We start from the raw sequence: 25,595 nt of genomic DNA, 5'->3' as shown, positions 1-25,595 counted from the left end.
GGAAACACTTGCATATATACCAGATTCTCTGTTGAGGTGTTTTTTATAATGATAAAAAGTTAGAAATAATGTAACTGCCATATGAAGATTGACTGAATAAACTATGATACATAGGATGCTGTAGAAAATAATTCAGAAAATCTCCATGAACTAATGAGTGATTTTTCAAAATATATTATTAGCAGAATTTATCAAGGTAGTTCACATTAGCAGATTAAGGGGAAAGATTTCATAATGTTGTCAACAATGCAGGAAAAGTTCCCAGTTAAGTTTGAAATACAGCCTTGATTTTAAACAATTCTTGGCAAAGAACAGAAAAACATCCTTAACTTGATAAAACATGGCTACATGACATTTACAGCCCAAAATCATTTAATGATGAATTTGAACAAAACAAGAGTGTCTATTACTTCTTTTCATCAGAATTGTTTTGGAAGCCCTAGCTACTGCACTAGGATAAGAAAAATGAAATATAAAAGGGGGGATGTTCTTTATTTGCATATTTATGAATATATAGAGAATATGCAAAAAAAACCTATTCATAACTCATTAATAAGATAATGCGGTTTCTGGATATAAAATCTGTACAGACAAATCAATTCTATCTCAAACAAGTAATAGTTGCTTAGAAAATGAATATTATAATACTTATAGTAGTATTAAATAATATCAAGGACCTTATTATAAATTCAACAAAATATAAGAATTTTATGTAGAAAATAAACCTTTGTTGAAAGAAAGAAAAGAATATCAAAAGGAAAAGGAAACTGAAGTAATCTTGAAATTAGGGAAAAAGATGGAAGAGTGACTTAATAATTGTTATGGTTGGTGAGATGTTTAATTGTACGTTCTCTTTTACTTTTTTCATTTCTCTTGATTGAATTGTTTATGAGAATGCATTTTATAAAAACAGTGAAGTCATTATTCTTTTTTTCATTTGTTCATAATAGTTATTCTTGACATTAGATTCATTTGGACTAATTATAAATGCATGGAATATAATTTGCTCCAATTCAGTCCCTTCACCCTCCCCATCCTCCCTCCCACTGTTCCCTTTGATCCACTTTACTGATCTATTTATTTACATTTTTAAGAATTAGTATCTTATAGATATTCAAAATGATGAGTTTCATTATAGTATATTCACATATGTGCATTGGAAAGTTAGTTTGGGTTCATTCCACAGTTTTTCCCTACCCATTCCCCATTCCCTTCTTTTTCTTTTATTGATTTTATTTTTTTAAAATACACAACAATGGAGTGTATTACAATTCTTATTACACATATAGAGCACAATTTTTTATATCTTTGTATAAAGCATATTCATGCCAATTCACGTTATACATGTACTTGTTTTTTTTTGCATTACAATTCTTATTACACATATATACCACAATTTTTCATATCTCTGTTTGTATATATAGTAGGTTGACAGCCAATTTGTGTCTTCAGACATGTACTTTGGATAATGATGTCCATCACATTCATTCCACATTCATTAGGAGGCTAATCCCCTGCCTCCTCCCTTTCCCTCACTCCCCCCTTCCCTATCTAGAATCCATCTATTCATCCCATGTTCCTCCTCCCTACCCTATTATGAGTGAGCCTCCTTATATCAGAGAAAACATTTGGCATTTGTTTTTTGGGGATTGGCTAACTTCACTTAGCATTATCTTCTCCAATGCCATCCATTTACCTGCAAATGCCATGATTTTATTCTCTTTTAAAAAAGTTCATTGTGTATATATGCCACATTTTTAAAAATCCATTCATCCACTGAAGGGCATGTAGGTTGGCTCCACAGTTTAGCTATTGTGAATTGTGCTGCTATAAACATTGATGTGGCTGTGTCCCTGTAGTATGTTGTTTTTAAGTCCTTTGAGTATAGTCCAAGGAGAGCAATAGCTCAGTCAAATGGTGGTTCCATTCCCAGATTTCCAAAGAATCTCCATACTTCTTTCCAGATTGGCTACACCAATTTGCAGTCCCACCAGCAACGTATGAGTATGCCTTTTTCCCCACATCCTTGCCAACACTTATTGTTGTTTGTCTTCATAATAGCTGCCATTCTGATTAGAGTTGTATCTTAGTTTTGATTTGCATTTCTCTGATTGCTAGAAATGTTGAAAATTTTTTCATATATTTGTTGATTGATTGTATATCCTCTTCTGAGAAGTGTTTGTTCAAGTCCTTGGCCCATTTTTTGATTGGGTTACTTGTTTTTTCAGTGCTTAGCTTTTTGAGTTCTTTATATACCCTAGAGATTAGTGCTCTATCTGATGTGTGAAGGGTAAAGATTTTCTCCCAGGATGTAGGCTCTCTGTTCACCTCACGGATTGTTTCTTTTGCTGAGAAAAAACTTTTTCGTTTGAATCCATCCCATTTATTGATTCCTGGTTTTAATTCTTGTGCCATAGGAGTCTTATTAAGGAAGTTGGGGCCTAACCCATATGATGAAGATTAGGGCCTACCTTTTTCTTCTGTTAGACACAGAGTCTCTGGCTTAATTCCTAGGTCCTTGATCCATTTTAAGTTAAGTTTTGTGCATGGTGAGAGTTATGAGTTTAATTTCATTTTGTTGCATATGGGATTTCCAGTTTTCCCAGCACCATTTGTTGAAAATGCTATCTTTTTTCCAGTGCATGTTTTTGGCACCTTTGTCTAAAATAAGATGATTGTAATTTTGTGGGTTAGTCTCTGTGTCCTCAATTCTGTAACATTGGTCTACCAGTCTGTTTTAGTGCCAATACCATGCTGTTTTTGTTACTATTGCTCTGTAGTATAGTTTAAGGTCTCATATAGCGATACTCCCTGCTTCACTCTTCTTGCTAAGGATTTCTTTAGTTATTCTTGGTCTCTTAATTTTCCAGATGAATTTTATGATTGCTTTTTCTATTTTTATGAGGAATGCCATTGAGATTTTGATTGGAATTGCATTAAATCTATATAGTGCTTTTGGTAGTATGATCATTTTGATAATATTAATTCTGCCTATCCCAAGAGCAAGGTAGATCTTTCCAGAAATAGTAAATGAATTCGGCAAAGGAGCAGGATATAAATCAACACCCATAAATCAAAGGCATTACTGTATATCAGTGACAAAGCCTCTGAGAAGGAAATGAGGAAAACTGCCCCATTTACAGTAACCTCAAAAAAAAAATAAGATACTTGAGAATCAACGAAAGAAGTCAAAGATCTATACAATGAAAACTACAAAACCCTAAACAGAGAAATCAAAGAAGATCTTAGAAGATGGAAAGATCTACACATTCCCTTCTTAAAAGGAGAAAGGGAGGAGGAGGGAGGGAGAGGGGGAAAAATATGATAGCCCAAAGGGTGGGGTTTTGGCTTGCTGAGAACTTCTAACTGAAGGAGATTGGAATCCCGAAAGCAACCTCAGAAGCAAAGCCTCTGCCCTCCTCCTGCTCTCCTGTCCTTCACCCTTCTCTCCCAAAGCCTTCTCTCATAAAACCTAGAAAGCTCTCTCTCTCTCTCTCTCTCTCTCTCTCTCTCTCTCTCTCTCTCTCTCTCTCCTCTACCCTCCCTGCTATTCCCTTCCTGTCCCCTTACCCTCCCTTCCCCCCTCCCTTAAAAACCCTCATTCCAGACAGGACCTGCCTTAGGTCCAGAAGGAAAGAAGGCTATACAGAGAGGCCAAGAAGAATCTGACCAGACAGGGCTTGCTAGGACCCTGGCAGCCTTTTACCATTAGCTCACACCCCCTTTCCAGTCATTTCTACATGGCCATCCATTCTTCATGGAACATAAACATAAAAACAGGAGTTTTCCCTGGATCTGTAGGTCTTTATTTCTGAAGGCTTTTAGGTCAAATAAACTTCTATTAAATAAATGTTATGATTTTTAAAATGTAAAGACATATACTAGCTCATAAATTAGAAGAAGTAATTTATAAAGATAGACTCTTTCTGAAACTCATCTGAATTTTTATTGCAGTTCCTGGACCTTTTATACAGCTATAGAATTAAGATACTGTATTAGTGATAAGAGGATCAACAGTTCGGTAAGACAGAAAACTCAGAAAGTGATTGCCACATGATTTATAATTGAGGTGGGACTGCACATCAGTGGTGGAAAATGTCAGTCTTTTCAATAAGTAGTGCTGAGACAGTTGAGTATTTATGTGAAATTGAATGAAATTAAAGCTCCTACTATACACCATAGACAATAATTCTGTGTGACATATAGAATTAAGTGTGTCTTGTATATGTGACAACTTACTTTAATGCGTTCTATAATGAGGCAAAATCCTAGAAGAGATCATAACAGAACATAGTTTTGAAAGACTTACAAAATATATTTCCTACTTGCTTTTGAGTTTGTATAGATTTTTGCTCTTCAGATTCCAGATAACGTGCGAACTAAACATACACATTGTCCTTAACAGCAGCTACAGCCTTCAGGATGTAGATTAACCATAGCACTCCTCACCTTCCATGGGTGTGTAGTTTTCTACACAAAGCCCCATGTCCTGTTTTCCCAGCTCTCCTGCTTCAGCCCCTCTTCTTCCTGTGCTACTGAGGTATCTACATAGGTGAGTCCTACAGAGGCAGATGAAAATCAGGGGACAGGGAAGTAGGGTGCGTCCATAACATCCATGCCCTGAGAGCAATCCCGTGGGATGAAGATGTGATTAAGGAATAAATTATAGCATTTTACAGAAATAACTATAGTTAGTACAAATGGCTTATATTAATCTGTAGTTTTGCACCAAAGGAACAGATGGGTGCTGAAATTAAATGGAGGAACTTTTATCAATTGCAGAAATAAAGTCAGATCCATGGGTTCATTAGTGCTAATTAAAAGAAAAATATGACCACAAAGAAAAAGATTTATTTAAAGAACCTAATCCACAGCACTAATACTGGTACACTTTTAAATTCCGATGTTACTAGTTATCAAATATATAGTATACTGGAAAATATTTACATTGTTTGATAGACCTTTTGTGAAACTGCATACTCATTCAGAAAGTATACTTAAAACACAAAAATATTTAATGATGTTGTAAATGTTAAGTTACCTTTGCATATGTTAAACTGAAATATTTTTATGTAAATATTTTTTAATTATTAAATGTACTAAATTGTTTTTGAGCTTTTTGAGACACATAAATGAATAACACATAAACACTGAGGAGTTATTAAATGAGTCCATGTTGAATTTGATTAAACTGAGATTTTAAAACCCAGAAAATTAAAACTATATATAACGTACCATCTGGTTGTTGTAAATTCAGGGTATGTTGTAAACAGTATAACCAGAATTTAGATAATATATATGAAAAATTATTCATTAACCAAAGGGTTTTTGTTGGCTGTTCTCATCCATTTTTGGTTCTTAACAGGGAAATTATGATAAGGTTAGGTTTAAAGGCTTTTCTAAATAAGCCATATACTTGATCAAAGTTAGAAATTGGTGGCAGAGCTCCATTGTGGCAAATTATATACTTCAGATTTTTTTTTGCATAGAAAAATATAGTGGGCTATTCCCTAAGGAAAACATGTTTGTTCTTTTTACCACTTCACTATGAAGATCAAGTTTTGTCCACTTGGCCATGTAAAGGCTTCCTTGTCCCCTTCATGAGGTCTCCTATCCAGTCTATATTCATTTCTCTCCACATACCACAACAACTCTCACATACTTGCTCACACCAAATAGGAATCCCTTAGCCTGAGAATCTCCTCTCAGCTCTTTCCATGCCTCTTTAGGAACTGTAACCTTTGCATTTTCTAGATTTTCCGTCTGTATATGTGAATGCTCATAAGCAGAAACTTATTTGTTTCTCCAGATCTGAATGGCATAGATTTAACTCCTGTGCAAGATACTCCTGTGGCTTCAAGAAAAGAAAATACATATGTTCATTTTAATGTGAACATTGAGCTCCAGAAGCATATTGAAAAATTAACCAAAGGTTTGTAATTATCAGTTACTGACTTCTTAAGGACTTCTTAAGGACAGTACTTATCTGGGTTTGTGTTGATAGTGTGCTTAAAACAAGATCTTATGTCACATAGTTATGAATATTGACTTAAAGAAAGTCAAATCAACAATTTTTTTTAAATATGAGAATTAGCAGTTGCATTATCTAGTTGTGTAGTAATGTGGTTAAATATTATTTGACAGGGAAGTATTTCTCATAATACAGAGTTAAGGAAGCAGGTTCTCTAATAATTACCTTAAGTCCTTTTAGGAACCTAATGATTACTTTCTAACAGTTAAGGAATTATTTTTTTTTTCTTTCAATAAGATGCATTGGGTAAAAAGATACTATAACTGGCAGTTAGTTTGTAAGAATATGGAAAGGACAATCTGGGCATGGTGGTTTCAGGAGGGAGAGAAATAAAATATCAAAGGAACTCTTTTAAATTTCTATTCTAATATAGGTGCTTATTGAAACCATTTTTATAGGTACTGCTGATACTTAAGTAACTTCTGTTTTTCTTGTGGTATTTAATATTTTATATTCTTTGGTAGTTTATGATTCTACCTGTGTACATAACTTACATTCTTGCTATACAATTTTGTTGTACTTTGTAGAATTAAATGATATGGAGAAATGTCACTCAGACATGGTAGAAGAGCTTGGAGTGACAGCCACAGTGAGTTATCAACAGTTGTGTCATCAGACTGTTTGACACATGTTACTTTGTAAAATCATAGGCTTCTGGTGACACATAAGAAATGTGTGGTCTCTGGCTTATGTGGTTTGTTTTAATTCCTTAGGTGCAGCTATCTTCTTTGAATTCAAACACTACAAGCCTAAAAAAAGGTTTACCAGCACCAAGTGTTTTGCTTTCATGGAGATGGATGAGATTAAACCTGGGACAATTGTAATAGAAATGTAAGTGATATACATATAGGATTCATACTGTACTAATGGTTACTAGTTCATGTTTCTTCTTAGTCCCTCTTATCTAGAATGTAACATTGGAGTAAATCAATCATCAAAGTATTTTAAACAATCATCTTTCTATTGTGGTTACAGATACAAGAAACCCACTGACTTTAAAAGAAAGAAATTGCAGTTATTGACCAAGAAACCACTTTATCTTCATCTACATCAAACTTTGCACAAGGAATGATTCTGACATGAGTAATGTGGAATTTCTGTGAATTATACCACTCAGTAGAAACCATCATAGCTCTGGGTAGCATATTGATCCTTCAGGAGGCAGGAAGTGAGCCGTACCTATAGGCCAGTGAGTCCTTTGCAAAGCTGTACCACAGAACTAAAGTCCAGCACCTCATTGTTAGGACTCCTTTGGATACAAGGTTTATTGTAGATTTTGAAACATGTTTTTACTTTTCTATTAATTGTGCAATTAATAGTCTTTTTCCTAATTTACCACTGTTCCTACCCTGCTTCCTGGAACAATACTGCTTTGGTAGGTATGCTCATCTTCAAACTTTAAAATACAGCAATAAGAATATGCTAGAGTTTACACCTTTGCTCACTTTTGCTCCAATATGGTCTTTTGATTTGAATTAACTTCACACTTTTGAATTGAATTGGGTATGATAGTACCAGATTGCTTTGAAAGGAAATTGGATCAGTTATGGTCTGTCTTATAGGCTGTTCCTTAGAGCTGGCCTAAATTCACCATCATCTGATAGTTCTACTTAGAAATAGTGTGCCTTGACCAGATCAATATCTTATATGGGAGTGCCCCCCAGATTGTAGCTGTGATTTTTTTCCAGATGACCAGATTGTTTTTCTGAAAGTGAGCATATTTTTAGTCATGTTGATTAGTTGTTCTACATCACATTGCTATTGTTTCTAGGGTTAACATTAATGATTATAGGGTTAACATTAAAACCATCTCTCTCAGAATAATTACAAATTTTTGGGTGGGTTTAAATCATGTCATCTAAAAATAATTGAGTCAGATGCTAATGAGATACTGCAGGAACAACTGCTGTTTTTCTGACAACTGATTGTGAAACCTTAAAACCTGCATACCTTGTCTTTATAAAGTGATGAGTATGCAAAATCTGGAAAGATATTCTATTTTTTAATATAGGTAGATACAACTGCCATTTATTTCCTATTTAGATATATTGACATTCATATGAAAATTTGCACGTCATTAGCCTATTATAATTTCACCATTTACATTACTTTTAACTTAATGATGAGACATAAATAAAACTTTCATAGTACACAAGGTGGATATTTGATACACAGAACATAAAGATTTGTGAGGAGCTTTTCTGTGGGTTACATGTAGAACCCATGTATTTTAATATTCACTATTTTAAATGAACAATGCATGAAGGGAATGCAATACTTGGCCTATTTTTATACTAGTGTAAACCCTAATCATACCATCTGTTTGCTTTTTAAAATGAATAACAGTAATTTTAGCCCTTGCACTTCATGTGATCTAGTCTTTAATTTTCAGTTGTCTGTTAGGTCAATTTTGTTTACTAGATGAATATTAATAAAACTATATGAGCCTGAAAGAATTCTCAACCAAATTTAGTCTTTTCTTTCATCTGGATTGGGTTAATTTCACAAGTGCAAAAATAGTTCAGTCTACAGTAGTTCTAGGAAATGAAGAATTTGCCTTAATAAAATGTTCACTCAACTGAAACTCTGAGTAGTCAAAATTTCCAGACTGTAAACTTCTCAAGAGAAGGGCCTCATCTTCTCCATGTCATGTAAACTTTCCAAGGTGCTTGGCAGCACTCTGTACCCTGTGGAGTACTCAGTACCTTTTTGTTTGATGTTACTGATGTTGAAGTTGCTCCATTAAAATATACTATTAAAATGTAGCAAAACTGATACATTGTTCTTTCTGTTTTTTCACAGACTATAAAACATGTATATCAAAGTGATAATTTAAAAAAAAAAAACCTTTTTTTTTTTTGGTTGTAGATGGACACAGTACCTTTATATTTATATGTGGTGCTGAGGATCAAACCCAGTGCCTCACACGCAACCCCAGCCCCTCAAAGTGATAATTTATATGAAGAAACATTTAGCATCCTTCACATAAGAATGCTTTTTTTTAACCTCTATTTATTTATGTGATGCTGAGGATTAAACCCAGGGCCTTGCCTGTGCTAGGCAAGTACTCTACCACTGAGCCACAACCCCAGCTGCCACCAAAGAATGGGGTTATATAAAAAAAAGAGGATGCTTTGTATGAATGTCTTTCATCAGCATGCACTTTGAACTCTGATCTGCAGTAAGTGCTCCAGCAATAGGGTAAAGCACACTGGTTACTACAGTAGAACAGAAGGTGCTAACTCATCTTTGGAGTTAGATCCAAGGGAACTCCCATAATGGCATGAAAATTTAGCTGTTGGTAATAATTAGAACCATTGCTGTTACCTCTGAATTTATAATTAAAATACCAATTCCTATAATAAGAAGCACAATCCTGGTAATGCTTAAGTGTAATTTCCATAATAAAATATTTTATTATCTACAAACACATGTCATCCTCTTTTCCCTTGATTGGGGTCTTAAATATACAATGTTCTTATTCAGCTAGAATGATTTCCCTGGTCAGTGCATTGTTCCCAATACCATCAAGTAACACAAAGTCATCAGCATCTTCAAAGTCCTTTAGGGGATTGCCTAGGGAGGCTGGGGACATTGTCCCAGACCCATCAGAGGAAAAACTGTTTTCATAATTATATAGCTCTCACATGCAAGTTCTTCCGCATGCCTTATCTTTATTGGATGCACATGGTTAATAAGGAGATGCTTTGCTTGCTTGCTGCATTCTTCCTGCCATGCTTATGGTTTCTGGCAAGTAATTTATTTAGTCACTGTGTTGTTTCTGAGCATTATAGTCAACTTTACTGACTCTTAATGTGTAAAGTGCTTTAACCACCTCACAAACCATCAAAATAAAAGATGCAGCTCAATGCCTCATTCTCCAGCATTGCCACAGGGCTCAATAATCTATAGATCATGTAATAATTTCATTTAGCAGCACAATAAAAGTCAAATTAGTTTCCATGAGACAGTTATGTATGATAATCTGGATTACTGTGGCCTCCTACTGACTGTATTAGCATTGTAATGTTATTTCCCCTTCTAGGATTCTGATGGTGTTTTTTTTCTTTCAGTTTATATTTATTGAATCATTATGAAAACTGAATTCTTAAAGTCTTGAAGAAATGGATTTATAAAAAAAATTAATGTGCAGTGATAATGATCTCAACCTGCAATGTATAACTTTTCTTCTCCTTTAGTTACTTTAACTCCTGGATTTTGAAAGTGTAGTTGAAAAGGTGACTCCATGAGGTTACAGCTGAAAATGAATAGCTAAACCCTATGTCTGCACTTACCAGGGCCAACATTTGCCAGTGACTTACCTTCTTTTATACAAAGTTGTCCTCCAGTTATATGGCAATGGAGAACCCATCATTTTGTCTGCATTTCAAAGCACTTGACTGTGATGTAAGTAATTTCAATCTTATGGATATGTTTCCCCTAGAATGAGTGTGTGTGTGTGTGTCTGTGTGTGTGTGTGTGTGTGTGTGTGTGTGTAACAGTCTTGGGTCAAGTTAAGGGTGAAGTGTAACCTGGTGTGCATCCTACCTGAAAAATAAGAAATGAAAGCACTTTTTAAAAACAGGATTAATGAGTTGTTTCTCAATATTTCAAAGTACTGGCTCACACATTTTGTTAAGCTTCTTTGGTAATACAGAGTTTAGCAGTTTTTCAACCTGATCTTCTTTTTAAATGTTGGTACTACTTAAAGTGATTCAGTTCTACTGGAGAGGTTGAGAATTTGGAGACTTTCTACCTTAAGAAAAAAGAATTCAGTCCTATGGAGCTTCCATATTAGCTGTTATAAAATCCACATATGAACTATTGATTCACATTCTGCCAAAATTTACCTTTTAATTTTGAAATAACCAGACTATTCTCTCCTCTGCTTCAGCTCCTACCTAGGAGCTCCTGTTATGCCAGATTGCTCATCTCCATGCTCCAGTACATCCTCAAAGTGTTCTTTCACCCTTCTTACTTGAAGCTGCTGTGCTTCAGCTCACCAGACAGCATCATCTCAGCATCCTGTTATCTTAGCGCTGCCAAGTGTGTCTACCTCAGCAAAGCTACACTCCGTAGAACATCATTTCAGGGCCGTGAGACTGGACTGTGTAGCAGGAACCCACTGAGAATGAGCCTTTTTAGGCATCATTAGGCAGAGACAAGAATAAATAAAAGAAGGAAAATATGCACTGTGTTTTATCCCGGAGATTTTTATGGTAGGAATGAAAGTACGTAGAAAGTGATGAAGGAAGACAAGGAAAGATCTGAAGAAGGAAGAAGAAGAGAGAAGGGATGAGAGTAGGAGAGAGGAATGACAGAGCCAGGAAAGGAACTTACAGAGAGGAAGTCGAATTCATTCCTCATTTAAGATTTCTCCTTAAGAGACTTACCCTTCCACAAAGAAAGCAGAACCAAGCATGACAGAGCCTTGCCACCTTTCTGCAAAGGTTGTAACTTTCTGTGTTCTGCTAAATTCCTAATTATGTCCACCCCATCCAGTGTAACTATACTTTAGATCTTTGTGTACTAAAAAGTTACATAGATAAAGACAAAATTGATTAGAGGAAGTATTAAAACCCCTTCCTGAAATTAATAAATGATATTCAGTTTACTAAATAACACAACATGCACAAAAAGAAAGCAAGAGCAAATGATATACAGTGTGTGGGGCTTTCATTTAAAATCTTGCCTCCTAATAAGGCAGTAAAATCTCCTGTCAGGGCATCTGTAATATATTCTCTTTTCTTTAGTCTATTCCAGACTTTATTCTGGTTCCATTTTGTTAATTATCTGTGCTGTTCTTGATTTTGTCCAACATGCACTATTTCCAAGATTGTGACATTGAAATGGAAAAAAAAGGTAGAGAATTCTTATTCTGTCTGCAGTTGCAAAAAAATAAGGATTTCAAGATAATATTCTTCTTCCAATGTAAATTCATAGCCCTATTCATCTCTTTTCTGATTTCCTATTTTTATGTTAGAAGCTCCGCTTCATTCAATGCCTTGACTGTAAAGCGTCATTGCAGGTGCTAGTTTCCTTTAACGACAGCTCTGTCTGCTCTACTCTGTGGCATGGTGGTTGAAGAAATTATATAAACTTCCTCATCTTTTTGTAGGAGAAAAATAATTTTCAACTTGAGTATTAGTGAAAAGACTCACCCCATCAAGCAGAGGACAACGAACAACGTGATGCAACTTTCCTTGCTCCTTATACATTTCTTTACATTTCTCCCCCCACCTCCAGCAAGCAGCTCAGTTGTACCAGTGATTTTTCTGTTTAGAAGTTTCATGACTGGAAATGTGAGCTATTATCATGGGAACAAAAGTTACTTCATTTACACCCAGGTATGATGATGGGTGTAATCCCATTGGTCTTTCAGGGGAAATTCAGTTACTTAGAAGTCATAAAATGTTCCATTAATTACCATTAATGAAAACTGACAATGACTTCTGGGGATTTTGAGAAATCTATGCAACAAATGCTTGAACAAAGAAAATATTATGTGTGGTTACTCTTCCAGATGACTCAAATTTAGTGCTTCTTATTTAAAAAAATGAAAATACAAATAGGCATGTTACCTTCCTGAAACAATATACAAAAACAGATTAATGCATGTGCATGATAAAAAATATTTATGCATTTTGGATGAAGCATGCTTTTTAACATTTTTACCTAATGCTCCAAAATTCTGGAGAGGTGAATACCATTGATAAGGAAACATTCTATTCCTGAAAGGGACATTGGAGATGTCAAAATTGAGTTGTTCTAACCCAAGGGTGAGAATTAGTACCAATTTAGTATCTAAAAAACACTGATTCTTGGGATTCCATATTTAGAGATTCTCCTGCAGTAAGTCTAGGGTTGAGTACAAGAGTTTATATATTGAAAACTTGCATTTGGTTAGGACGATGTTGAATAAAAGTGGTGAAAGAAGGCAATCTTTTCTTGTTTCAGTTTTTGGAGGAAATGCTTTTAGTTTTTTTCTGTTTAGTATTATGTTGGCCTTGGATTCAGCATATATCTCCAGTTTTGTTTCTAGTATCCCTAGTTATTCTAATGTTCTGAACAGGAAGAGGTGCTGTATTTTGTCAAATGATTTTTCAACATCTATCTTGTTTTTAAGTCTATTGATATAGTGAATTGTTTATTGATTTCCATATGTTCAAATAACCTTGTATCCTGGGATGAACCACACTTGATTATGATGCACCTTTTAAATATGCTTTTTTATGTGATTTGCTGGAATTTTGTTGAGAACTTTTGCATCTATGTAAATCAGGGATATTGGTCTGAAGTTTTTTTTTCCCTTGATGTGTCTATATATGGTTTTGGTATCAGGATGATATTAGCCACATAGATTGAGTTTAGAGAGGTTTCCTCCTTCTCTATTTTATGGAATACTTTAAGGAGCAATTAGACAGAAGAAAAAAAATTAAAGGGACATAAATAGGCAAAGAAGTACTCAAACTATCACTATTTTCTTCTATATACAGATGATCCAAAATACTCCACCAGGAAACTTATAGAACTAATGAATGAATTCAGCAAAGTAGCAGGATATAAAATCACCCATAAATCAAACATGTTTCTATACATCAGTGATGAATCTACTGAAAGATAAATTAGGAAAACTACCCGATACACTATTAATAGCCTCAAAGAAAAAATAAAATACTTGGGAATCAATCTAACAAAAGACATGAAAAAACTCTACAATGAAAACTACAGAACACCAAAAGGAATAAATTGAAGAAGACCTTAGAGGATGGAAAGGCTTCCCTTGCTCTAGATAGGCAGAATTAATATTGTCAAAATGGCCATACTTCCAAAAGCATTTATACAGATTTAATGCAATTTCTGTTAAAATCTCAATGTCATTTTTCATGGAATTAGAAAAAGCAATCAGGAAATTCATTTGGAAAAATAAGAGAATACCCAAAGTAATCCTTAGCAAGAAAAGTGAAGCATAAGGCATCACAATACCAGACCTTCATCTATACTACAGAGCTATAGTAACAAAACCAGCATAGCATCAGCACCAAAATAGACATGTAGATCAATGGTATAGAGTAGAAGACAGAGACAAACTACCACATAAATACAGTTATCTCACACTAGAGAAAGTCACCAAAAACATTCACTGGAGAAAAGAGCCTATTCAGCAAATGTTGCTAGGAAAATTGGAAAGCCACCTGTAACAAAATGAAACTAAACCTCTATCTCTCATCCTTCATGAAACTCAACTGAAAATGGATGAAAGACTCAGGCACTAGAACAGAGATCCTGCATCAATAGAAGAAAAACGTAGTCACAAATATTCATGATGTCAGCCTAGGATCTGACTTCCTTAACAAGACCCCTCAAATGCAAGAAGTAAAATCGAGAATCTATAAATGGGATGAATTCAAAGTAAAAAGCTGCTTAGCAAAGGAAATAATCAAGAATGTGAAGAGTGCATCTACAGATTAGGAGAAAATCTTTACCACATGCACCACAGGTAAAGCACTAATCTCCAGGATATATAAGAGCTCAAAAAAATTAGCACACACAAAAAAATCTCAAATAATCCAATTAATAAATGGGCTAAGGAACTGAACAGACACTTCACAGAAGAAGAAATACAATCAATCATTAAATATATGAAAAAATGTTCAACATCTTTAGCATTTAGAGAAATGCTAATCAATACTGATCTATGATTTCATCTCATTCCAATCAGAATCACAATTATGGAGGATTCAAGCAACAATAAATGTTGATGAGGACATGGGGAAAATGTACACTCATACATTGCTGGTGGGTTCACCATTATGAAAAGTGGTATGGAGATTCCTCAGAAAGCTTGGAATGGAACCACCATTTGACCAAGGTATTCCACTCCTCAGTTTATACCCAAAGGACTTTAAAATCAGCATTCTATAGTGACACAGCCACATCAATGTTTCAGCTCAACTCAAAATAGTAAACTATGAAACCAACCTAGATGCCCTTCAACAGGTGAAAGGATAAAGAAATTATGGTATCTATCTAACTATTTATGTATCTATTTATCCATCCATCCATTTATCTACCTACCTATATGGTTAATGTATTCCCATGACATTTCTATATGTATCTATATAAGTCTACATTTTCATATATATATATATATGCTATATATATGGAATGTTACTCAGCTTTAAAGATGAATGAAATTATGGCATTTGCCGGTAAATGGATGACTCTGGAGAATATCATGCTAAGTGAAATAAGTCAATTCCAATGAACAAAGGCCAGACGTTTTCTCTGATATGCAGATGCTAATCCACAATAAGGGATGGGGGGACTAGAGAAGAATAGTGTTACTTTAGATTAGGTTGAAGGGAGTGAAGGGGAGTGAAGGGAGGGGAGGGCATATGGGGGTAGGAATGAAACAGACAATATTACCTTATGCACATATATGACTGCATGACTGATGTGATTCTACAACATGTACAATCAGAAAAATGAGAAGATATACTCCATTTATTATGGTATATCAAAGTGCATAAATACATTGTACTGTCATGTATAACTAATTAGAACAAATTTAAAAAAAAAGGGAAAAGTTGCATTTATCACTCTGAATCAAAGACCGCTTCAATCACTTGCCTAAGATTATAGTAATCATTGAAAGAACAGATTGTGGATCAGCTACAGGATTAGTGTATTCCCATGATATTTCTATTATGTTATCAAAATAAAAGTAATATGGATATGTTCATTACTCTAGTATTGTCTTACTCTGAGGATTAGACATTAAGTCAAAAGTAAAGACCATGTGCCAGATGAGACCATCTAGACTTAGGCAACTTTGAACGTGAAAAGCTGGAATTGGTATAATTCATGACCCCTGGTATATTGAGAAAGTCGGGGAAAGAATGATAGTTGAGGTAGAATAGTAGGAGTGGCAAAAGCCAGAGTAAGAGAAACAGAGAAAGATTTAAGAACAGTACTGAAGTAGCAACTCTAGTCACAGACCTACTGAGCACAATGGCCTGACGGTGAATAGTAATTAGGTCAACATCCAGGGAAAATAGACACAGAGGGGGAAGACAAATTAACCCAGGGAGGCCAAGTACCATAGGGGGCATCAAAATGCTTAGATGATTAAAGTACTTATGTCAGGCATTTATCACCTAATACCATAAAATGGGCATGATTGCTTTATTAGGCCTTTACAATTGCCTGCTGCCTGGGCAGGACTCCTTTCCCAGCACTACCTGGCTTCTTTATAGGGACAGATGCAGCTTCTAACATCAAGTTGAAAGCTTGTTGCAGACAAAGGGAGGAACAGAAGAAATGAAGAAAGGGAAAAAGAAAGACAGTGGAATGCATCTGACACATCTTTCCTATGTACATATATGAATACACCGCAGTGAATCTTACTATCATGTACATCCACAAGACTGGGGTTGTAATTAGAATAATATATATTCCACACTGGTAATTATATCAAAACAGATTCTATTTTTATATATGACTAAAAAGAACAACAACAAAATTGTTGCAGGACCAGTATATTAAGTTTTCATACACCAATCACCATCGTATTTGGTCTCTCTTACATCTTACAATAAGTGAAAATTTGGAACATATGAACAAAGTAATATAAACAATAATGAAAGAAACAAAAATATAAGATTTTATAATAGATGATTCTAAAATTGGTGCCTGAATCACAACACATGGTAGCTTCAAGGAGAATGGGTAATTTGACAAATAGCCAAAAATAAAAGACCAAGGAAACAAACAGTAAAGGAATGTAGGGAGAAGGGGAAAGAGAGAGAAGAGAGGAGAGAGAGAGAGAGAGAGAGAGAGAGAGAGAGAGAGAGAGAAGAAAAAGGGATGGAGGGAGAGGAAAAAATATCAGAGAGTAGCATCAAGCCAAATTGCATCACGACATCAGGTGTAGTAACCTGTCACACCAAACAGTTATTTTTACTGAACTAAAAAAATCTCCTCTCTAATAAGAATAAATTTATGTGCAGGGGCCTCTGATTTCTTTTTTTTTTCTAATCATTATTGGGTACAGACTCAAAAGGACAGTTAAAGCAGTTACACAAATTTAGTTTGATATATAATTAAACACGTATCTACTATATACCAGTCCCTTTTTTAGACATTAGAGAATGCAGATAAATAAAATGCTATCCTTTCTTTGAGGAGCTCATAATGTGGAAGAAGGGACAGAATAGTAAACAATTAATTGTGACATAATGTGAAAACTGGCACAGAAGAAGCCTGATCATTGTGCTGTGGAAATAATTAAATGTTGTCTAGGGAAAGGAAGGGAGAAGGCAGAGTTCATAAGGTGTAAGTGATATTGGAGACCATGGAGGATGAAGGAGTTTATCCAAATCATCACAAGGAAGAGCTAAGGGGAGCACAGACCCAGGCACAGAGACCAATGCATGGACAAGCACACAGTGTGTGGTCCCTTGGTAAGGTGAAGAGGGGTTCTAAGGCAGCCTGTAACGAGAGGTCAGTGGTTCTCAATCTTGAGTGTGAGTGCAGGTTACATGGAAGAGAAAGATGAGTGCTGCATCCTGTCTCTCCAGTAAAGAGCAATGGGATCTTTGTCAGATTCTCTCTACATTTGTGCCTCCATTTCTTCATTTCTTCATCTGTACATTGGGAATGGCAAAAACAATTCTAATCTTCTTGTATGGTTTTAAGAATGAAATGAAATAATCCATGTAAAGAACAAAACAGTGCCTATTCACCTAGAAGTACACTGTATGTCAAATACTGTCAATATTATTTAGTAATAAAAAACATTGTATTAGTCAACTTTGAGTCTCAACAATAAAACACCAGACACAGGCTGCTGATCAATTAAAAAGAGGCTTATTTTGAATCACGTTTCAGAAGTTTCAAATCTAAGATTGGGCAACCCCTTTGGTTTGGGCCTTGGTAGGCACAAAACATTATGGTAAGAATGAATATTGAAGCAAATGCTCACATCTAGATTCAGGAAGCCATGAGAGATAGGGACATGCAAAGTTCCAAATTCACTTTGAATGCCCTCTCCCAATGACCAAAGGATCTCCCAGTAGACCCCCACCTCTTAAATTTTCAGTACTTTCCTATAACAAGTCTTCAGGTTGCGAACTTCTGGAGATCCTGTTCATATTCAAACCATGCCAAACTTGAAGGAAAAAATAAAGTAATAAGTAACATCACTGACTCTGGATTCAGACCAAGGAAGAAGTATGACTTAATATCCATATAAAATTATTGAGAGTGTTACTCAAGTTTGCTGTGTTGAAGACGATAACGGTAAAAGATGACAACTTAGTTTTGAGGATGAGAAGGTACAGAACACTTGGCCTCTGTCAGGTAGAAAGTCCTCAGTGAAGTTAGCCATTCCTTCAGAGTCATCAAAGAGGAGGTGAGAGTTACAGGCATTTGTATGGGTTAGGGAGGAAATTCGATATATTTACCTCAGGTAAAAAAAAGAAAAAAAATCACAAGAAAATAACAATGAGATTAAAATATAAGTACTTTATTTTGACTTTGGAAAGTGAATAGCTAATATTTTAGTGATGGAAGTCGTAATGTGTATGTGTATGTGTGTGTTTGTGTGTGTATTTCCATTGGAAAATGCAGCTTTTCCATATTTTTAAAATACTGGCATTTTCATTGACAAGTGCACTGGCTTCAAGTCCCTCCAATTCTTCTGAGTGTAATTTCTGCAATCATGCAGAGACAAAAAAAAATTTCTCTCAGGGCAGTCAGAAGCAAGACTCCCAACTCTGAGCATTAAAAATGTATTTAGCCTTTGAATCTGCTTGGTTTTGCAACTGATTTCAAATGGCAGAGACCATGGCGTGCTAGGGGTAGGAGAGGCGACAATGTGAGGACTTGCCAGAGGACTACCTAGAGAAACAAAACAAAACAAAAGAAAAACCACAATGGGTAGTCTAAGTCCCTTAAAAAGCACTTTGAAAAATGACACATTTTAACTCTTGCAAATCATTCCTGGTTGTGATTATTCTATGATTTTTCAGATATGAAGAATGAGTTTCAGATATGTTAGCTGGTTTGCTCAAAAATTCATAGTAAGAAAACAGTAGAATCTGCTTGGCTTCCACATCCTCCTGTGCACATTCTAGCATATCTTATTGTGTGCAAAGTAAGGAACTGTTATTTTGGGCAGTGGAGGCAGAGGTGTGACTCATCATGCAAAGACTTAGCAATAGGTTCCCTGGTCAGAGGTCAGTAAATTAAAATGTGTCCCTCCACCTTCAATACTCACTGAAATGCTTTACTCTGATTCTGTTTGAGAGAGGTCTTTATAGAAGTACTTTCAGCTGATGTATATAGTTCCTTTGGAAAATTTGTTAGTAAATTGATTACTTTTTGAAATTGAGGTGACAAAAGCAGGCTACAGGCTCATAAAGTGAAGTTGAACAGCATTGCATTCTTCTTCTGCCTCCTAATCATGCAGGGCCCTAAGGGGAGTGCATTCAGACTACCAGACACTCAGCAGCATCCTGCTTTGCCATTCTTGAATTGTTTCTGTCACCACTAAGGGCAATTCCTAAATTCACTTTGACTGTCTCAATCTCATGGTTAGTTCCATTCCAATGCCTCATACTCAAAAAGAAATGGGCTAGAGAATAGATTCTGCAGACGTTTGAGGTGAATGCATATGTACGGGGACATGGATAGTTGATGCAGGGATAAAGAACCTTTCAGGAGGAACTGCGTGTTTGATCTATTTTGCCAGATCTACATTTACACTATTCTTCTTCCTCTCATTTCCAGGACCCTAAGTTCAGAGTGAGAGAAGTCAGAAAGTTGCTGTGGTAGGGAGAAATAGAAGTAATAAAGAGAGAGGAAATTAATTCTAAATTTTATATTTTCAACCCTAAGTTCTGACCTTCAGGCAATCATGTGTTAGGCCTAATCTCTTCAATATAATGCAAGCTTTACTTTGATACTCAAATATGTTGGTTTATACTGTGATGCCATCAATGGTTTGTTGTTTCCTATCTTTAAAATTAACAAATATTGATGAGAGTATAGCAAAAAAAACAATAAAATGTTATGTTGATGGGAATATAAATTAGCATTTTTTGCAAGATAATCCACTTTAAATAATATAAAATATTGACATTAAAATCAAATTATTCTCATTCTAGAAATATACCTTTAAAAAAGAATCAGAATACAATTAAATTATTAATTTAATTTGTTGAAGAATCATATTTTAACTTCTAACAATATCAATATATAATACCAATAAGTAAGAAAAGATAAAAAATAATGCGATGATAAAAGCTATACTTTACTATTTTTAGAGGCATGAAAATTTAAGGCACTCTACATTTTTTGTGTACTATTTTGATTTTAATAAAATAATTAATTTCTACAGTAAAAATAATAAAAATATTGAATTTCAAATATTGAATGTTTTGTTTGATGACATCTGTATTTTTTATATATTTCATCATGAGCACATAATGAGTTTATAACTCAAATATAAAACTATTTGCAACAGTAAAAATAACTATATATAATATATGCATAAAAATGCATATATATTTACTTATGTTAGTGTCAATTTTGCAATAACCCTAGCCAACTGTTGTAATTATTGTTGCTTTCTAATTTCAGTACTTTAGTATCTATTTAATGCAGCTACATCTAGATCTCTGGGTCAAACTGCATGTTCTTTTCTGTCTCCAACCTTATTTTGTGCTTTTTTAAATTAAGGAATTGACCCCTTGTATTTGTATTTCTTGTATAGCAACTGAAATTTTTATTCTGATATATTTATGTTCTTAAATAACTCCATAACTCCTGAGATTAGGAACAGACTTGCCCATGAAAGGTGGAGATACTTAAAATCCACAATATCAGTCATTCATAAAAAGGTAAGTTTTGTTTCTGTTTTAGTAAGTTATTGCTGTTGTAATGAAGAAACTGATTTATTCTTTTACATACTGATACATGGACATTAGTTGTCATAAACAATAATAAAGGATTGATCAATCTCAAAGCAGCTCTTTATGGCTTAAGAAATTAATGAACTTTAAATCAAGATCCACCTTGTAAAGATAAAAATAACGTGCCTTTAAATGAGTGAATTGTATTGTATGTGAATTATATCACAATAATCCCACATGAAAACAAGATTTGTACCTTTTTAGTCAAGGCAAATAAATATTACCTGCCATTGAAAATGAAAAAGGTTAAATAGAAAACATAAAAACATGATGCCAAAAGTTAGATTATAATATAGAACTTAGTAAATAAGATAATTAAAGCCACTGTTTCTCAGATTAAATTAGAATCATATTACTGTGTGCACTATAAAAAATATACTCAAAACAAAGACAAATGTTGAAAACTCAAAATGACGTACCAGGCCAATACTGGGGGGAGGGTATATGTTAGAAATTTTACATTCTGTCAAAATAAAATTGAGAACCCAAAATTTCATAAGGAGCAAAGACTGATGTAATATACTGGTAAAAAAGAAATACAACACTGTAAATATAATCACAGAATACAGCTTCAAAATATATTGAACAACAGATAGCACTACTAAAAAATTTATAGATCAACATTTTTAGTGGAAAACCTCAATATATCTTTCTCAGATGTTGGTAGAACAAGAAGAATGAAAGTAAGAAACATAGAGATTTCTTGTTTCAACTCCTACCTGAAAGGAGTGTGAGAGCTTTGACTCCCATATTTAAAAGAAAAAGCTGAACAAATAAAAAAAAAATCAATGATTTCTTGGATTCATCAAGGAATGGTGCTTGGAGGACCAGTTCCACCACAAAATCTAGAGACAGGTAGGTGAGTCCAGAATCACAGCTGAGATCAGTTTACCTAGAGCAGAAGCCAGGGGAGCCCTAAACTTGAAGGTAAACATAAATGGCAACTTCAGAAAAACAAAACAAAAAAACCCAGTAACATTGATGAATCACTGGAGGCTAAGTGTAGATCAGTGTGGAAAATAAGAAGCTTCAAACTTGGAGGAATCTGAACGTTTTCAGAAGTTTTACATCTAGAATCTCTAACATATTCTCACATTGAAATGTCAAGAGAGATCCCCTCTGGCCCTAGCATAGAGAGCAAAATTCATTTCAAAGTAATGTTCTTTAGGGAAAAGACTTTAGCAGACTCATCCCATGTGAATTTTCCTAACACAAAAGGTCCCTCTAGCCTATTTTACCTAAGAAGAGGGAAGCTATACTACTAAAAACCATTGTGAAAATCAGAACTCCAATACAGGTTCACTAGAAGACAGATTTGATCATAAGATTAGAGGCTGCCCTTTTCCCCAAATTCACCTCCACACTGAAGGGCTCCAGTACTCCAGTGGCACACTGGCGCTGAAAGAGCTGCAAGATGCAGGCTGTCTCTGGAACACACTCTTGAGAAAACACCCAAGTCAAGAGAGGAAGCACAAACATGAACACTGGAGGTATTTGAATCCTCTGGTGCCTCTAGCAACAGCAAATATTAAGTCCTATACAAGTCATAGCCAGATTGAGAGATGCACAGGAAAGGGTTATTTATCTGAGTTCCTATTAGCTGATACAGTATGATTGACTTTCAATATAGAATTACAAGGGTTGGCAAAATTTAAGGGAAAAGATCTTAACAGATACAGCAAACATTAGAGCCAGACTCAGAATTATCATTCAGGAAACTATGGTTAATATGTTAGGGGATCTGTATTAGTTTAGTCAGATTTTTTTTCCCAGACAAACAAAACCAATAGGGCATGGTGTATGTGAGTGTTCATTCATCAGTATGTGTCATTTAACCAGTTGCAAGATACGATTCTGCTTCTGCATTTGATTTTTAGCAATTGTTTTCCTTTGGCTACAGGTGATCAGTTCTCCTGAAGAGTATACATAGAAAAATTTTCCAATGTACTTGGGGGGGGGGGGTGCGGGTTTTGAATGCCTGAGTTCAGTCTCTCTTTTTTTTAAACAGGTTTTCCAACTATATTAGGAACACGTAGCCAATATTATTATATTCATTGGTTTTCCAAAAATGTTCAAAAGCTAAAGACTGATCTTAATCAGAGGACGAATTTTATCTTTCCCTGACTTCTTCTGTACTAAGCCCTCTGTGAATTGAATAACACCCATCCACATTGGAAGGGAGTCTGGTTTACTCAGTTCACAGATTGAAATGCTCTTTTCCAGAATCACCCTCACAGGCATGGCCTTGCGCTATCAAGTTGACACATATAATATCACAAAACACACACACACACACACACACACACACACACACACATCCTCCAATTATAAAGGAGTTCAATTGTAAAATTAGAGGAAATGTATCCAAACAATTAGAATTAAGCAACATACTTCTAGATGACACTTGGACCAATACTTCATAAAATAATTTTTAAATTTATAAATAAATGATAATGAAAATATATGTTATTCCAATTTGTGCAATGCAACAAAAGCTGATGTGTAGAGGAATATAGAGAATTAAAAAAATTAAAGTCCATAATCTAAACTTACATCTTAGGAATTAGAGAAAAAAGAACTATTTAAATCTCAAGAGAGTAGAAGAAAAGAATAGAAATCACAGCAGAAATTGATAAAATTGCAAAAAGGAAAACTATAAAAAAAATCAATAAAAAACAAAAGGTAGAACTGTGTCTCAGAGTTGTGACCCTTGTTTCTCTGAAGAAACAATATCACTGAAAAAGTCAACAAACAAGAAAAAAGAGTAAAGATATGAATTACCAATAGTGTAAATGAAGGAAGGCTAAACACAACTGAGTGTTTATCATTAAACATTAAAAGATAATAAAGAATATCATTAACAATGTTAAGTTCCCAAATATGATAATTTAGATGAAATAGACAAATTTCTTGTAAGATGAAAATAGATAAAATTTACATAAGGAGAAATAGAATACAATTAAACCAACATCTCTGACAGAAATTTAATCAATAATTAATACTCTTCCCAATATAAATGACCTAAGATTGTTCACTGCTCAATTCTACATAACATTCAAGGGAGATATGATACCAGTTATCCTTTCTAGGAAAGAGCAGCAAAGGCCACCCTTTCTAAATCATTCTGCAAGGTCAGCATTACACTGAGACAAGCCTGATAAAGATATTACAAGAAAGGAAAACCACAAAATATAACCATTCATGACCATTGATGCAAAACTCCTTGACAAAATATTAGTAAATTAAGTGCAGCCATGTACAGAAAGAATTATACATCACAGGAAAATGGGCTTTATTCCAGGTATGCAAGGCTAGTTCAACACTAGGAAATCAATATAATCCATTGCATCAACTGACCAAAGAAAAATACATTATGATCAAATCAAAAGATGCAAAATGTATGAGGCACTGGGTTCCATCCTCATCACCACAAAAGTAAATAAAGAAAAGAAAGAAAAATAGCAAAAAATAGAACTGACAGTATCCACTGCTCATCTCTGATAAAAAATTTTTATCAAACTATGATGAGGGGAGAAATTTGTTCAAAGTGATAAAGAACAGCTACAAAAACCTACAGCTAACATTAAACTTAATGATGAGAAACTGAATGTTTTTCCTCTAAAGCTGGGAACAAAGATGTTCTCTCTCACCACATTGTAATGGAGTTGTAAATAGTGGACAAATAAAAAAATAGAAAATAAAATGTATACCTACTGGAAATAAGGAAATAAAATTGCCTGTATTACAAATGTCATAATTGTCTATGTAGAAAATCCCAAAGAATCAACCAAAATATAGCTTGAAAGTAAATACATGGCAAATCACAAATTGAGATAAATATAGAAAATTTAATTGCTTTTTCATATATTTGCATTGAAAATTATGATTTTCAATGTTAAAAAGATCATTAACAAATTAAGCCAGGCAGAAATCCAACTACACATGCACACACACACACACACACACAAACACACACACACATACGCACACGCACATACACATACATACACACACATACACATACATACACACACAGAAACACAAACATTTTTTTGTAAAATGTTATAAAACTTTAGTGAAAGAAATTTTAAAAAAATCTAAATAAATGGAATGGTAATGTTTGCATGCATTCAAAAATAGATATTTCTTATATATTATACTATCAAACTCATCCATATAGATTAAACACAACCCTAATAACAATGTCATCTGTTTTTTAGATATTAACAAATCGATTCTAAAACTGATGTAGAAAGACAAAAGATCTAGAGTAGCCAATATAACACTGAAAATTGAAAAGAAAAATTTGATAGGACAGACACTATAGAATTTCTAAGTTTACTATAAAACTATATTAATCAAAAGAAGACTATATTGGCAAAGAATATATATATTCTTGAAGTTATATTTATATATCCATGGGGTGCAGTCTTCTACCAATATATATATTCTTCACCAATATATATGACGGAACAGAGGTCCATGCAAATATTATACACTGTTCTTTGACATAGGGACAAAGGAATTCAATGTAAAATGGATAGCCTTTTCTATAAATGGTGCTAGAACAAATGAAATGTATATAT

This window comes from Callospermophilus lateralis, chromosome 11 (genome assembly GCF_048772815.1).
Source record: "Callospermophilus lateralis isolate mCalLat2 chromosome 11, mCalLat2.hap1, whole genome shotgun sequence".
Lineage (NCBI taxonomy): Eukaryota > Metazoa > Chordata > Mammalia > Rodentia > Sciuridae > Callospermophilus > Callospermophilus lateralis.
Note: the sequence above shows the minus strand (reverse complement) of the source record.